The sequence below is a fragment of the Hippichthys cyanospilos genome, chromosome 2 (assembly GCF_059441005.1).
Source record: "Hippichthys cyanospilos isolate Australia breed blue-spotted pipefish chromosome 2, RoL_Hcya_1.0, whole genome shotgun sequence".
Lineage (NCBI taxonomy): Eukaryota > Metazoa > Chordata > Actinopteri > Syngnathiformes > Syngnathidae > Hippichthys > Hippichthys cyanospilos.
Genome location: NC_142370.1, coordinates 1,760,680 through 1,778,406, shown reverse-complemented (window position 1 = coordinate 1,778,406; position 17,727 = coordinate 1,760,680). Strand labels below are relative to the sequence as shown.

Genomic DNA, 17,727 nt, shown 5'->3' with positions numbered 1-17,727 from the left:
AAAAAATCTTCAGTTACTTATAAGGCCACCGAGTGGCAAACAAAAATGTCAGTCTGATGTCTCACCAAACGAACAAAGTTGCTGTATTTGGACCCAGATGGTCTTATCTTTTCTCAACTTCATATATTTGATGAGTTTCCAATGCGAAATACACCCATCAACGTATTTTTTGTCATAGGGCGAGCGCTACCTAGTGGCAGCCAAAAATATAACATTTTTTAATCGTTTTTATGTGTTTAGCGAAGCCCTTTAAAGTACTATCGCTGAAAATAAGTCTGACAAGCCTCTAGACAGCCCTGCTGACCTCCACCAAGTTTCGGTAATGGGTGTGGCCCCTACGTCCATTTTCATTCCGAAGCTTTATCGGACCATTAAAAGCTGCTGTAATTTGACCCAGATGATCTGATCTTCTCACAAGTTCACACATTGGATGAAAATCTTCTCCTGAAGACGTCGACAAACTTATGTTCCAGTTTAAAGCTAGCGCCACCTAGTGGCTGCAAAAAATGTCATTAGTCGAAAGATTACAGTCAATCCTGTTTGGTTTGATCTACAGCTATGAAACTTTTTAGGCAAATGAAGGACTGTAAGACCTACAAAAAAGTCAATAAGAGTGATGTGCTAGGATGTACAGAAAAATTGTTATGAATTTTTTTAAAGTGCAGTTTTGCCCCATTCTTAGACATTAGCTGGTCTAAATCTAGTGCCTTTTTCTCTTAAACGGTTCACCCAATTAACTTTTACGTTGGCATGGACTATTAGCAGATATAGCGGCACAAATATGCCAAAAATCGTGAAGATCCCATGATTTGTAAGATGTGGGCAGAGCTTCAAATTATTTTGAATATTTCCTTCGCCAAGAGTGACAAAAACCTTAATTACTCAGCTGTTTCAGCTTCAAAACATGTGAAACTCTGCAGGGACTTTAAAAGTCATGCCCTAATACAGCAATGTGATAAACTTCCAAATCATGTACAGCCCCACCTCGTGACGGACAAAAATCTCATTTTTTACAGTATCATGTACTGTGCAATGCCTGTTTGACTAAATCAGGGGTCGGCAACCCCTTTTTTTTCGTTTTATTGTGGTTTCTGTAGGGGGACAAACATGACAAAAACATTCTTAACATTTTCCAATGCTGTAAAAATGTGTAAAATAAATATTATATTTCAACATTTCTGTCAACGAAGAATTACGTCATAGCCTGAGACACGCGTTTCTGTTAGCAGGGCAGGATGCTAGGCAAGTCGCTGTTGTAAACAAACCGGCGGCCATCACCCATGGATCCCAAAGGGAAAAAGAGGAAAATAACTGAGGAGAACAGACGATTCAACATTTCTTGGACCGAATCATTTGTATTTGTTGCCAATGCAGAAGGATTGCTCGAATGTTTGCTCTGTAGCGAGAAGTTGTCAAACAACAAAAATAGCAATGTGGAACAACATTTTCAGGGAAGGCGTTCTACATTTACAGCCAAGTACCCAGTTGGCAATGAGAGAAAAAGTGCGATTGCATTACTTCTGCATAAATTAGAGAAGCGCAAAAATATATTTAAGAAGTGGATTGCATCTCCAAACTCCACGACTGCTGCAAGTTTCGTTGCAACCCGGGAGATAATAAAACGTGGCAAACCGTTTACAGTTGGTGACTACATGGAGTCATTCATCAACATAACACCAATTTAAGGACTACATAACCAAAACCGGGATAATACAAAAAAAAAAAAAAAAAGACACGCCTCTCTCCGCCAAGACAGTGAAGGAAAGAACGATTAAAATGGCAGGCAACACCAATCAACAAATCAAGGACATTAATTCAGCGCCAGCATACTCAATTGCCAGTGATGTGATCGATATTGAACAGACTGCGTGTTTATGCAGTTATGTGGCTGATGTTTTATTTTTATAGATGCAGGCTACGTTTTATTGCCCTCTATTGCCCCGATAAGGGCCACCTTATGCACGTTCCATTTTGTTTTTTTCGAATCCTCATGAATAAAATCTTCTAAAATCCGCTTTATTTAATTTAATCAAAGCAATGAAACATAATTCATTAATTTTTTAATTTAGTTAAACTTGAGGCGGCATCGCATAAAAGGAGTAGTCATGTGTGTCAGGATGCACTGCAGGATAAATAAACATTTAATCATGAAGCTTCGTTATGTATTCGTAGTTAATCATTTTGATAGTTGGCTAATATAGCTATTATAGATACTGTACATACAGCATGTGTTGCCTTCATTACAAGGCTTTTATTTTTTTGCGGCTCCAGACATATTTGTTTTTGTTTTTTTTGGTCCATTATGGCTCTTTCAACATTTTGGGTTGCCGACCCCTGGACTAGACCAATTGTTCTTTCAGCAACGCCGTTGGCTTGTGGTGTGTAAGGGGGCGGGTAAACTCTTGTTACTCCCCACTTTTGACAACATTTGTCTACTTGAGCATTCCTGAAATGAGTCCCATTGTCGGTTCTTAGTTCTTTTGGTATGCCAAGCCATTTGCATCCTTCGTTAAAAGTCTGTATAACACTATTGGCATTAGCTTTTTCTTACTGCGTTCACACCAAAGTGTCCTGACATTGAGTCCACAAACACAATAAGGTACTTCTCACCTTTAGTGCCGTTTACTCCCATGGGTCCTCCTACGTCCATGCAGATTGATCCCCAGGTAACAGTGCTCTTGATTGACAGTCCATCCGCTCACTGTCCTCGCCGTCCTGCATTGTACTGGTTTCACAGTACGCACGCGTGCAGAAGTTCGCGTATTTTCTTGTCGGGAATCCAAAGTTCCAGCTTTTCCAACTCTGTTCGTGTGGGCAAAGGGCCTCTGTGGCCTAGCGCTTCATGTACGGCTGTAACCACTTCCCTCATGAACTCTTCTGGGACGACTCTTCCACGCAGGGTCTTGTCCCAGCTTGTTGCCCCTACAACAACAACTCATTCCACCGCAAGCAATTAGGGTAGGCCGAGGCCTTCCTCTTCTCGTTATAGTGCTTGGCCAGTCAATCCCATTGCTTGATCGATGTTTCAATCTTGTTCAAGGTTGCATCTCGACCCATCCTTATGAAGGTCGTATCAGTTTCCATTTCAGCCGTAATTCTTCTTAGAACTTTGACATATCTGGTAGGGGTTATGACTTGTTTCAACTTTTACCACACGTTCAGTAGTGTGACCCCTTGTTAGTTGTTCTTTGGCTCTGTCTATGGGTATCTTCGTCCTCCTCTTCGTCATCCACCCATCTCTTGTAAACTTCCTCCGATGTTTCTCCCAGGCTGACAGGGTCTCTGGTGATGAATTGCAACCACATCTTCTTTGCTATTTCTCCCTCTGGTGCGTCGCGGACCAGGGGCCACATTGCATACAAGTATTTGCTTGCTGTTTCTTTCTGGAACTTGGGTCGAACCATTGCTTTCAGGGCTTTGAAGGCTCTCATGTCTTTCTCAGGGTCTTTGTGCACTATTCCATATCCCACGCTCTAGACAGGTGTGTCAATTCTGGCCGGGGTCCCCTTCTTTGACAGAGTCACCACCCATGGTGTTGTCCCGAGCGGTGCGGGAGTAGTTGTTATGGGCTCATCATCTTGATCCAACTCCAAGCTTTGAGTGCCACTCTAGCATGGACTGCTTCAAAAATCTGCCCATCACGTCATATAGGATAGTCACGAATTCTTCTCTGAAGTTCTTTGTCAGTTTCGTGCAGCTTACCAGGTTGTGGTAAGTCGGTAGTATCAGCAGATTCATGGAATCTTTGTAGGTGATCCTCACACCCATTGTCACTTTTTCATCTTTCCTTTCCATCCAAAACATGGGGTGCAAGTACTCTCTTTGTCCTACTTCAGGAATGAAATTCTTCCTCCCTTCCTTGGTCATGAGACATCCTATTCCAGGATTTTTAGCCAGTCGTTCAGATGCACGGTAGATGTCCAAAATCGGCTGCGGCTTCTTGACACCCTTACGAGTAGCTCCCCTAACCATCTTCAGAGCCTGACTTCCCATACTCATGGGGGAGGCGAATCATGTTATGGACTGTCGATCCTCTTCCTCAGCAGAGGTCCCCCGGTCAGTGCCTACTGTTTCGGGCACTAGCTTATCTTCAGACGCTTCGCTCTCATCATGGCTGAGGTTTTCCTCACTTCGTGGGACTTCTTGAATCGTCTCGAGGAGCACAGCCATGCCTTTGTCGTCAATGTCTTCTGTGCTCTAAGATGCTGCTCTCGGCTCTTCTGGAACCTCGACTCGAGGGGTTCGCGGTGGTAAAGGATGATAGGAGCTTGTTGACTCCGGTGATGTTACGGCTACAAGGTCAAATGTCACCACAGTGGTCTGACGCCTTTTCCTCTTCGCTCGCTCCTCTCGGGGCAAGCTACTTTTTCCTGGAGTTGCAAGTATGCTGCTGGGGGTCGATGCTCCTCCGCTCAAGTTGATTATTTGTTCTGCTTCATCTGCCATTTCAATTTCTTCTTCTTGCACGGGTACTATTTTGGTTCTCGGTGTGAGTACAGGCGATTGTGTGACGCTCCTAGGCGTGTAGGTCAAGATGGATGAAGCCATGCTGGGTGGTTTCAGCCTCGCAGGTTGTCTCATTTCCTGCTGTTGTTGAACTTCTTATAGCTGCTTTTCAGCTTTCTTGAGGGCTTGTTCTAAGTTAACTTTCAGGGCTTCCTGCTCTCTATCTTTTTTCTGCCCCGTAGATATTTGTATGATGAACTCTACTCCTTCTCTAGCAGTTAAAGATGACATATGTACCTTGAGGGCTCCAGCGGGGATGTCCTTGGCAATTTTCAATGACATCCGTCTGGACTTGATTCCATTCACGTCGATAGCCACTCTTGTGGCTCCTCGTTCCAAGGCCATGTCCATTGGGTGGCGAGGCTTTTGGCCATTTCCTCTAGGTAACTTTTTTGATCCACTTCAGCTCCCCACTTCGGAAAGCGAACATGTATCAAGAGATAGTGATGGGAGGCGCTGCCGCTCAACACGACAAAGTGGGCTCCCATTCTTTCTCTTCTGTAGTCCTCTGCTCCTTCACTCAGCAGTTTTGTTGGATTTTTTTGTTGTAAGGCAGTTTCTCAACTATATTTTGCAAGGCCCCCCCTAGAAAAGAGAAAACTTTTCGCCCAGTCGATACACTGAATATAAGATTATTAATGATGAAACTTTAAGTATACAAACACATGTATCCATTTTAACATTAACAACAGAGAAACGCAATATAAATCAACTTTCAACGACTGTTTATTTTTATCACGTTTATGCGGGGTATAGCTGAGTCTAAAACGGAAAAAAAAGCAAGTGCGCCAAAGTGCTTGAAACTAAAAGAAAATTATTACTTTATTGTAATTACATTCCACATGACAGCAAGTGTTCATTAAAAATTTTGTTCCTCGGATGATTGCTGATCTCATCTAAGAGCCCAAAAAGTCGAAAAGGAAAAATGAGTCTCAGATTCAAAAAGTTCCTTCTCAAAAATGTGGGTTCCGCACTGTGAACAGCAACTCTTCGGCAACTTCTTGTGCAAGTTTTGCACACTTCTGACTCTCGGTCAGTTCTTTGAGTTCTTCTGACTCCCAGTTTTTCACTTTTTCCTCTGCCAATCGATAGATTACGCAGTCCCATGACACAGTTCCTCTGGCTATAGCATATTTAGCAGCCCTTAAAAGCATTAAAAGTAATTTTACTGCGCACCAAAGCAGCAATTGGTAACGCATTCCACCCATACTAGCGTGGCACATACTATAAGGAAACTGGTCACCGTTGTCTCACTTTGACAGTCTTATTCTTTTCGCCGCAAGACCACACTAGTTTAGCTTTGAAAGTTCTTTTTTAGAAAGAGATATTCTTGAAAGATACTATCATGTATCAATTTAAGCTTTCAGTCATGAAATTTACAAGGTTAAGTCGCTCTTGCAATGTTTTGGGAAGAAAAACGTCTATAGAAGCGATTTTCTATTTTTTGGAACCGTGGATTCAAATACTCGATTTGACGCAATATTTTTTAATCAGGTCCCATCTGGTGTGCCACATGACTGATCTGCTCTTACCGCAGTCCTGTCAATCATCCAAGGACAACTAACAGTCCGTACCAACTCTCCATTTAAAGGGTTAAGATGTCCCGTTAACCGAGCACAGCTCTAACGCTGCATCGCCGGGCAACGAACATCTGCGTAAGCTGGTGTTAGAAATGATTCGTTCTGGTTCTCACTGCCTAAGTTTTAAAGCGTCTATCTGTCTTACGCCATCCCACTGCCTCGTCGAGTAACCTAATGCGACGTGCCCACCGAAAGCGAACGAGGCAAAAAAGCGGAGAGCTTTGTATCGTAGTCAATGGAGGCCGCACAACTGGGCGCGAATGCGCGTCAAGCGACGCGATGGACACTAATGGAGCGACGCGAATGGCCGCGCGCGGTCACGAGAAGCAAAACGTCGCCTTTTGCATGAATTTAATTTTTTTTTAACTTTCTTCACGGGAACATTCAATGGCTCACGCAGGGGGTAGGAATGAATCATGGCGGCCGCTTTGCGGTCACCGGGAGCCATCCAACATGGCCAGCTGAGCTTTCAATATAAAACAGTCAAGCAAGAGCACTAACCTGGCTTGTAGAAAGGCGGAAGCGAGAACTTGGAACAACTGGTATGTGCAGCGTTTGCTTAACTTAAAAGCTGTTGAACCGTAGTTACTGTGCTTAGCTAACGATAGCGCAGCATTGTCAGCACAATATTTAGCATGGTCTCAGCCACTTGATGGTGACATTGAAACTTTTATTTTTTGGCAGACTATTGCCGCAAAGCAAGGGACACGCAGTGTGAAAAAAAAAAGAAAAAAAGGTGCTGTTGGTGATAATATTGGCTCTGTCACATCCCAGAAAAGTGAAAGTTCTCAGCAATGCTCTTCTTTCCGGATCTACCGTAAAGTGCACAGCAAGCTCGCTCCACTCCCCTCCCCTCTCCTCGTGCGACAAAAAAGTGGACAAAAAGTACAACAGTGACAGAAAGCCAGACCTCTCCACGCATATGTGGCTCGTTCCCGTCAAGGGCTTTTTAAGGCCAGCAGCTACAGGAGAGCACTGCCAGGTTATACCTTCGCCTTGCTCATCTTCAGCACAGTGAAGCCCCAGCGGTCCCATTCCGTGTTTCCCCAACCTCGTGCACATCCTTGGTTTGCACTTTGTTATTCTAGTATATTCTCTTTCACATGTTTTTTGTTGTACTTTGTTTCAGTCGCTTTCATGTGGTCCCCGCTCCCTTGTTTGACTCACGCCCCCATTTTGGACTCTTACTTCAGACACGTTTTGTCTCGCTTTGTTTTGAACTTTGTAATTTAGGTTGTGCATTGTCATTTGGCTTTTTTCCTTTTTGTTCCACACTCGACGTACGCTTTTTGTTAAATAAACTGACTTGAGCCTAAACACCTGAGCGTCTGGCTGGGGTCCTCACCTGCATGCGGTTATTCACGACAAAAAACAGGTAAAGAGGAGGCCTGTCGAACATGCAGTAGCAGTTCATTGCATGGTTTTGGAACTGTGACGGCAAATGCTCATTCGCCTCTGACTTTAAGTCTAGCTTTCGGCACTCTCAGGAGCAACCACTCAGCTGACCTGAGAGAACAGCTTGAGGAATACGGGTGCAGCAGCTCAGCTAGGTAAGGTGTGACAAGACCATTCAAGGCTTTAAAAGCAAATAAGAGAATTTTAAAAAAAATCCTAAAATGGACAGGCAGTCAATGGAGTGAAGCTAAAATCAGTGAAATATTCTCATATTTACTTACGCCACTTAAAAGCCGTGCAGCAGCATTTTGAACCAGTTGCAGATGACTAATGGAGGACCCACCAACCCCCAGATAAAGTGCATTGCAGTTATCCAATCGAGTGGCCACAAAGCATCAATTACTCTTTGAAATTGTTTTCTCTGCAGGACTGGTTTAATTTTTGCTAGCTGCCTCTAGCTTTGCTAACTGGAAAAAGCTTGACTGCACCACAGCTTTAATTTATATGCAGTAGCTACGACGGTCTCGACTTACAATATTTCAAGGGCACGTACGCACGCAGTAAACAATTGGCCATCACCATGGAAGTGAAATTGGATATTAAGCGGTCTAAAAATGGTGAGACGCCAACAAACAAGTTGTTGTGCCACAGAGAGGCTGCTCGAGTGCTATGTTCTGTTTTTGGGTGTGTTGATGTAATAAAAGTGACGGTTGAGATCAAGGCTGGTCTGTCCTACAGGCAAAACAGTTTCCTGCCTGGGGCACTATGTGTACTCAGGGCGCCGCCAGTGGCCCTCACAAAAAAAAAAAGTGGGCGCTCAGGTGCTCCCTCCTATAAAAATGAAAAGTCACAAGCCCTCGGGCGTGCAGGGCACAAAACGGAGAAAAGAGAAAGGAAAGCCCAATTAAGAGGTAAGCTATGTCAACAAAGCACTGTTTTGCGTTTTGCGTTGTGTTATTTTAGGCTGATTGGTGCTAACGCTAGTGTTAGCTAAGTAATAAAGAGAAAGGCAAACCTAGATAAGATAATGCAGCTATTGCTAGATTCATACAGATTGAGATGAATGCTCAACCCTCACATTTGGGCTTCGGAATTTTATTACCAAAATCTAGGTTACTCCTATACACCTGCATTGCAGAGCTGCAAAACCCAAACCCTCATCATCATGCTTGCCTAACTTGCCTTGAGTCTCAAAATTAGTCGCAGGCTGCACCATTATACCAGTGATGATGTGGGTACAGCTAGGGTTGCCACCCGTCCCATAAAATACGGAATCATCCTTTTTTTTGGCAGTTACTCTTGCGTCCCGTATGGAACTGATACGGGATGCGATCTGTTCCATATTCTGTAATCTCTTTGTCAAAGAGTATTGAATAGCACCTTTTCTATGCATGCAAGCATGTTTAATGCCACTAGAACTGGCTGACTTTGTTAGTAATTTTGTTAAAACTGCACTATGTGACCTTTATAAATGTGAATGAGACATCCAATGCACAATTATCTCATTTGAAGATTGTTTTATCGTTTCTTTGTATTTTTTTCTCTTCCCTCCTAAAGGAGTAAAACTGACTTTATGTGGGCCAGAAAATCAATCAAAAAAAAAAAAAAACATGTTTGTGTTTTTTAATTTGTTGTGGTATCTGAGTGATGTTGGGGAGGGGCAAATGCCAATCTCGCTGGGGTAGCAAGATGCGTAGGACCGGCCATGGTTGAGATCGACCCTGCCTCCCCGCCGCCATTCTCACGAGAACCTGGCTGCAGAAATCCTCTGTCAACTCGGTTCCGGCGGAGCTTGCAGTCTCAGTACACCTCTGCTGTGAGAACAGGAAGAGGGGAGGAATTTCAAAATAAAACCACACATTCAAACTAAAATATTAATTCCTTGTGTATAATACACATTTTTACATTTATTTATATACTGAACCTTTCAACTTTTATAAACTTTATTCGTTATTTGTTCTGTATGAGAGCCAGTGACTTATGCCTGTAAACCATATTATGCCATTCTGTATATATTGCACGCGATATTTATTCTGTCCTAGTAGGATAAAAAGCCACCCATATTACCTGTATTTCATATACAAACAAAGCTTTTGATGTGGACATTTAAAGCATTAGCCTTGTCTTTTTCAAAACACTATATTAGACAATACAATATTGTCATGTTGTAGACTAATACACTGTGGTGGTTAACTATACAACTGAAGTCATAACAAAAAACTAATGGCGGGTGATTAGGGCTCAAGCGTTAATAGCTGTAAACCCAGGGATTTTTCAGACATGTATTTTAAATATATTATTTCTCACTATATGCAAAGGGAAATATTCTAAGCCTTTATTATAATTTTGATGATTATGGCATACAGCTTATGAAAACCCCAAATGAAAAATCGATTTTTTTTTAATATTTTATGAAATCAAAAAAAAAATCAATATTATAAAAATAAAGCTTGAAATATCTTGTTTTGCATGTAATGAGTGTGTGTAATATATTATTTTCACTTTTTAAGTTGAATTACTGAAACAAATGAACTTTTACACCATATTTTAATTAAGAGACCTTCAGCTGTAAATAAAGTAGTTGATCAAATGCAATGTTCCCATGAAGGGTAGGAATAACATGCCAGTGCAGTTATTTTCTTTTGAGTAGCATAATTAATTACTTCTCTCCTGTACATATGCCAATATCTCATAAGATGTGATAGACCTATACATCATTTTCTGTACTATACTTGCTGCCTCTTCACGATCATTTCACTTTGAATGGATTGCAACAGTTATTTTTCAACATGTTTTTTTCCAATTTGATTTTTTTATTATTCTGTAGGCTTTTCTGAACCAACATAAATATTGTTTTTTTGCTAATTATGTTCTTTTGCTGCTGGAACACCTAAATAACATTCAACCTCAAGTCTTGAAATCAGACTTCATAATGAAAGAGAATGATTAAATACTGAATGAGAAAACAAACAAAACAGATGAAAATATGATAAAATATTCTTAGCCTTTTATATTGACATTAATTTTCACTCAGCGTGATGTTCCACATCAGTAGGTCTGACTGAGACCTCAGCCTGCTGCTCTTCTTCCTGAAAATATAAATGATCAGTTGTAATTTTCAAATAAGCACCAAAAAGGTTGAAAGACTCTATCAGGGCCATTTAGCATAATCCACTTGACATATTAGAAAGCTCAACAAATGTAAATTCTCAATCCAATAATAAATTATCTAGACATTGTTTACTTCTAATTTGAAGCCAGTAAGTGTGTCTTAAACTCAAGAGTGACATTTCCACAATTGGAGCAATACTTTAAAAGGAGTGGGGAAAAAATAAGGAAATGGAAAAGCTCATTTCCAACCTGAAATAAAATCTGACCTCAGTCATGTCATTCACCTTTTTCTTCTTTAGCCTGAACACTGGGGGCACTTCACCTTATAGAAGGGCTTTGGAGGAATGTCAAGTGGGCAAAGCGTTTCCCATGGCTAACAAATAATTAAACAAATTAAATGAATAAAATGACTATCCCGTGTAAAAACTTTGTGATCTCACCTTCCAAGATCAAAATTTTCCATCAGAATGATGCCCCACCACTTCCGCAAAAGTGGCATGTCCATCTGAAAAATGAACTAAACAAATTGGAATGAAAGGTCAGAGTAAATGTTTATTTGATTGAATGTATTAACTCACAATAGTGAAGTCAAAGGGAGCATCTAATGTGGTGTAAAGGGAATACTAGGAATAAAACAGTGTATTTAATGTCATGTTTTATAGCACAAAGAATTACAGTCAAATAATGTCTATACTATCAACATGATGCCACAGTCAATCCCGAATGGTTGTCTTGGAAAACTCTAGGAAGAAGTCAGTTATGTAATGGTTTTACAAAATACTTTCGATCTTTCAATAGATACATCTATTTCACAGAAATTTATACCTGTAGTTGTAAACTGTAATCCAGTCTTCTCTGTCCAGTTTCCTGTGTATTATATACAAGGATTTCACATTTTAAAATGAATAACGAATTAATGCAAGAACGAAAAATAAAACCCTAATGTTTACTACTTACATAACGATGTGTATTATGTACAAGGGTTTCGTAAAGATGAATTAATAAAACGTTCGATTTTATTTTGAATTTGTTCTGCCCTCCCTTTTCTCACAGCGGAAGTGTACTGAGACTGCAGGCTCTTCCGGAACGACTTTAAAGAGGATGTCGGCCTATAGGTGCCTCTCGCCATTCTTGCCGCCGACCGCGTGCACATCAGCATGGAGTAAGATCGCTGTCTAAAAGGCGTATCCGTGTTTTCAAAGAAATGTATGCGTGTTTTCAGATTTGTATCAGTTTTTTACCACTCGTATGAGTAAGACTCTCGCGAGACACGTGCGAGAATCTCCCCTTTGGAAGCACGAATCTTCCTTTGCACGCGTAAAATCGCTGTCAAAAAGGCGTATCCGTGTGGAATATGCAAATTGATATGACGTCACCTCACCAGGCAATGTCAGTGGATCTGCGATTAGTCAACACGCTTTTTGACAGCGTTCAGATTCCATACGTCAACATTACAAAAATTAATTGTAGGTGTGGTTCCAATATTTTTATTGTATCTTAAAACAATAATTAAAAAGTTAGTAGGCTACTTAAATAAGGCTGGAACGTCCTTGTCCGGTACACAGGAGAGGCGAGGCACTTCCAATCAATTAAAACCACCATCTAGTGAAACACACGCACACAAACACACACTAGTGACCACAACAAAAATAAAATCACCAACACTGAAAATAGAAGCCCTCATCCAGTGTCGCCGGGGATGAGTCTCGAGCCCTGTAAAAGAAAATTTAAAAGCGGGTAAATAAATAGTTTCACGAACCATCAAAAATGCCTAAAGACTAAAATCAACCCAAAATGGGTGTTAAAAGTCCAGTAAAACAAATCACAGTCCGAACGGGGGAGAGGGCGCTGGCTTCCGCCTGGGAATTCTCGGAGGTGGACGGCTGGGACGTGGAGCACCTCCGGCTGAATCAGGTGAAAGCCGCTCGGACGTGAAGGTCCAGTAAAACCAGCTAAAACAAAGCAACAGCGGCTACAACGTTCAATGACCGCTGCATAGGGAAACACAAGAAACGATCACGCACCACAGGAAGGGACTCACACATGTAGAGCAGATACTCACGTCACTGGGAAGACAGGAACACAGCCGCTCATTCGGCTGTGTTGCCGATCAAACTGGGTTTAAGAAAAGCTTGCTGTGTTGTGCCCCTCGGGGCCTTACTTTAACAACATAGAATCGAAATCCACGATATCAAATTGGCAATGGGATAATACAAGGCGGCAGCCAAGACATTACCTTGCGTAACTTGATTGACGCCAATGGGAGGTACCCCGGAAGTGAGTAGATCTCTACGCAAATGGATCAGTGAAGGGCTAGAGCAGGGGTGGGCAACTCCAGCCCTCGAGGGCCGGGGTCCTGCATGTTTTCCAGTTTTCTCTCCCTAAAACACCTGATTTAAACCATTAGCTCATCAACAAGCTCTGCTGGAGCTTGAGAATAATCCTAATCATTTGATTCAGGTGTGTTTGAGAGAGAAAACAGGAAAACATGCAGGACACCGGCCCCCGAGGCCTGGAGTTGCCCACCCCTGGGCTAGAGCATAGGTGTCGAACTCCCGGCTTCGAGGGCCGGCATCCTGCATGTTTTCCGGTTTTCTTTCCCCAACACACCTGATTCAAATGATTAGCTCATTAGCAAGCTCTGCAGGAGCTTCAAAATGATCCCAATCATTTGAATCAGGTGTTTTTGAGGGAAAAGGTTTGAAAACATGTAGGATATCGGCCCTCGAGGACTGGAGTTCGACACCTGTGGGCTAGAGCATGACCTGTTTTATAGCGGGGCCTTAATTGTAAATTGGCCACCGCTGTGAGGTGCAGGGTACAACCCCTGCCACCAGGAGGCAGCTCTAGCACCTCGTGCCACACTAAATTTGCTGAGAATGGAGAAAATACTAACACCGATGTATTTGAAACTTCCAGTAGACCCAAAAATTAAAGAAACACACTTTAAAATTATGAACGCCACTCATCTAAATAATTATTACGTTTATGTTTTACTATTGAAGACAACATGTGCACGTTCTGTAAAAATGATATTGAAACCACGGATCGTATGTTCTTTTCATGTCCATTAATACAATTATTTTGGAAGGACCCCAATCTCTGTATCTCTCCTAAATTTGAATCACTTCCAGCTCATTTTTCAATCGATCCCATCATTTTTGGTGTCATACTTCTGAATAGGAAAATTGACATTCCTGTAAATATCTTATGTATGGTCAAATTTCTCATCCACAAGAAAAGGTTTCACCAATGTATCCCTGTCTTGATAAATGTTATCATAGTATTATGTAATTATGTTAAAACGTTGAAGTTTATTGCACGACCAGGTGTGCAAGTAATTTACAATATCTTGAAGGAAATCCCCTATGTAACATATTGTCTCTGTTAGATCTTTTTTCTCTCTCTTTTCATTTATGTTGTATTGTTTCCTTATCCAGTTAGTTGCTTATTGTCAGTATTATCTTTAAAAGACAACAAAGACAAACCCAGCTGCTAAGCAGCAAAATAGATCAACCAAGAGGGGAGGCTTGGCTCTCACTCTCGTGCTCGCCAACACCGTTTGAAGCCTAACTGTCCCCCGCCTGCTTTTTATTCATTCAGCAAAGCATTGCACATTACAAGATATAGCAAAAAGAGCCAGCCGGGCGCCACCAAGAGCTGGGCCAAGGTCCCAGCTCAAATTTTCCTGCATCAACAGTTTTATCTAAGGACAGGGGCGATATGAACTAGGACTGCACACTATTCTAGACGACATATAATGATAACAACTTTCTTTCACTATTTTGAAAATGTACGTGAATATTTTTCTTCAATTTGTAAATCTATCTATACTGTTCCCTTGGCAATTACGCTGTATTGAAATCAGGACTTTTAAACTATTGCCATTTTGTAATTCATTCTGTTTGTTAAATAAAGGTAAAAAAAAATCCATACATCAACAGCTGATTGTTTGCAACGTGAATGTCCATTTATCCGTAAATTATTTCATGAAACTGGACTGACAGGCTGATGACCTGTGACTCAAAATCCATATATTGTTTGAAAATTATCAATATAAATTATAAATTGGTAACGAATTAATTGTCACATAACCCCAACACTAAATAAGTATATAAATACAAAAAGAAAACTTTCTTGTAATTAATTAATCTTTATTTCATAATAGGATTCCACTTCAGCGTCCATGTGTTCCATTAAGACCAATTCTTTTCCAAATCAACTGCGGCACTTAGTTCGGACACCAGAAGTCACTAGCTGTTCCAGAAGCTTCCCGAATTTACGACATTCTCCCCCAAAAATTGCCATCATAGCCGCAAACGGCCCAAAAATGCTTCATTTGGGCTTTAATAAAATGCGCACACATTATCCTTAAGACTGAAGCCATTGAAAGCCTGTGTTAATTTCGCTTTCAATTCGGCCACTTTTTCATACATCTCCACGGCTTGTAACAGAATGACGTGGTTGCGCTCACTCGGGAAGAAGTGGCTGCTGGGCTGTTTGCGGTTGCACTTCAAAACAAGAGTTCTCTACAAAATAAAATGCGGTGCAAGAATAAAGTTTATCCGACAAAACGGGCGCAAAAAGAGGGAGAGCAATAGTACGATACTTTACAGTACAGTACATATAAAGTAATCTAATTCATTAATTTATGTTTTTTTTCGTTATTATTTGAATGGCATTCGGACTTACACTGAAATTTGGGTTACCACGCATCTTAAGAACAGATCCACGTTGTAAGTCGAGGACCATCGGTATGCATTTATTTATATGTCAGTGGTGGGCTGTCAGGGTCAGCAAGGCCATCTCTGTTAGCCTAATTTTGAATTTATTTAACTATATATTGACTGATCTGCTCTTACTGCAGTCCTGTCAGCTATCTGAGGACAACTAACAGTCCTGACCGACTCTCCGTGTAAAGGGTTAAGACGTCCCGTTAGTCCAGCACAGCTCTAACGCTGTATCGCCAGGCGACGGACATCTGCGTAAGCCGGTGTCGAGGAGGATACGTTCTGGTGCTCACAGCCTTTAAATTTTTAAGCGTCTACCCATCTTACTTTAATCCGCCGACTCGTCGAGTAACCGTTGAGACGAGAAGGTAGAAAAAACACGCAAATTATATATTTGGCTGCTCCTCACTCTAAAAGATCATTTGCACTTGTTAAGACCAGAATAGGGTTTAGCAGTCTTATACGACCACTCGGGTACGTTTGTTTTAACTTCAACCAACTCTGAGTAACTAAACTTTAATCAAGAATGGCACTGCCGATGTAAAGGCAATATCATTACTTCACTTACAAAAGACTAGGAGGATCTCTAATTTTGGTCTATAAGAATGACTGAGATAGAATAAAGAATGAAATTTTGAAATATTTATTTAGCGAAAGCAAAGCAAATAATTATTCACAGTATCAAAAAGTACATGGCTGGGCCTACCATGCCCTCTTAATACATAATACACAAAAACACATTCAATACATTTTGTCTTTCAGCTAATAAATGATTAAGATAAAACTTCGTCCAAGGCTATGAAAAACCATGCACAAAAACAAGTATAATGAAATAAAGAATTTAAAACATAATGAAAGGAGTGGAAAGTTTCTAAAAAGTCTAATACCAATTTTGGAAGAGAATCAAAGTGATCAGTTTCAATTCTCCTACATTGCGAATTAATGACATTATTAGTTGGGCTATCGGATGGATTTAGAATTTAGAATGACTTCCTTACCGGTTTGCTGCTTGAAATCCTCCGAAGGCTAACAACGTCGCAAGAATTTAAAAAGTGTCCAATTCTGAGAGTGACAGAGTCCTACTCCGACTTGGTGGTTTACACCCGAAGCCTGGAGAGGATCCTCACGCTTTTGGCAGGCAAAGGCAAAAAAGGAAGCTACGAGTTTTGGGTGTTGGCCTTTTTATAGGACCCCAATCCCATGACTCGATGTACGCGTAATGGAACATACTTTGAACGATCTTAGCCTTAAATGGAGGACTTTGAACGATCTTAGCCTTAAATGGAGGAAGTGAAAGTGTCACTGTGACACTTTGAGCACTTTTAATCGAACGATCGGACATGACTAATGTCAACTCAAGGCCAGGCAGCAGCCTTTCCACCAAAAATAAGCATACATGGGCATTTGTTCCTCTTTTGGTATGCTGACCTGGCAGCTCAGTGTCTGTGCTGGCCGTTTAGTAACTTTCCACTTGAACACCCGAACATTCCAATATGATTCAGCTGTATCTTGATCAAAGATACAGTTTAAAATGGTAATAACAAATTGCATATTTCAAATCAGGCTAAAAAAGGCAATAACATATCATATGTGCACATTTACAGAATAAACATGAACATAGGTCTTAACATTTGTGATCAACTGACACTTTTTCCAATGGCAGTTACAGAGTAATATTGAGCATGACTTATTGCTAAAAGCTTGCTTTGATCTTGTGGCCTCACAATGTGTCTTCATTGTGAGTTGACTTCATGGACTTCTTTAATGTTGGTTGTCTTCAGAGATGATTTGGTGTCTGCTGTTTATGATATATTTATTTATAATATATTTATATTATATTCATTTATTTGTTTTATTCCAGTCGAGGTCAATTCTGACTGGTATCTTAAGCCAATAATTTACATGGTAATTTTACATCAATTTGGCTCAATGTTACATCAACATGGCGCATTATTCCATCACATCGCTGCACTACCTGCGTTCACCACTATGTGTCGCCATTGCCCTCATCACATTACCTGACAATATATATTATATATATATATATATATATATATATATATATATATATATATATATATATATATATATATATATATATATATATATATATATATATATATATATAAATTACTCTCCATATTCTGTTATTTTCGTGTCATATTATATCCATATGGTTACACTCCTCCTAAGTGCTGCAGTTTTAGTGTACAGTTTTTAGTCAATTAAAATTCTGCTAACGTGTGCTGCCAGGCAGACTTCATGGCAGACTTAATGTCTGCCTGAGCACAAAGGCACTGTGCATTCACTTGAAAAGTAGAAGGCTTCTGTGCAGTGTGCAATGATATATTGTGTAAGGGCCCATAATTTTATTGTCTGCGTTCTCGTTAGCTTGATTTCATCCA

General features: G+C 40.8%; 1 long non-coding RNA gene across 31 annotated transcripts; it reads right to left on the bottom strand.

Moving 5' to 3' along the window:
• Positions 1 to 6,735: 6,735 nt before the first annotated feature.
• On the bottom strand, positions 6,736 to 17,326 carry LOC148426841 (uncharacterized). 31 transcript variants are annotated; one of them, XR_015864786.1, is made up of 8 exons: positions 12,829 to 12,953; positions 12,655 to 12,752; positions 12,419 to 12,544; positions 12,256 to 12,305; positions 11,033 to 11,097; positions 10,877 to 10,965; positions 10,500 to 10,570; positions 6,736 to 9,292 (listed from the first exon to the last, which is right to left on the bottom strand). It is a non-coding gene; the product is annotated as an uncharacterized LOC148426841 (long non-coding RNA). The 31 variants fall into 31 exon arrangements; XR_015864787.1 differs by having other exon boundaries at positions 12,655 to 12,707; XR_015864802.1 differs by lacking the exons at positions 12,655 to 12,752; positions 12,829 to 12,953 and adding exons at positions 11,418 to 11,459; positions 16,321 to 17,326 and having other exon boundaries at positions 9,090 to 9,292; positions 11,033 to 11,109; positions 12,122 to 12,305; positions 12,382 to 12,544.
• Positions 17,327 to 17,727: the final 401 nt, after the last annotated feature.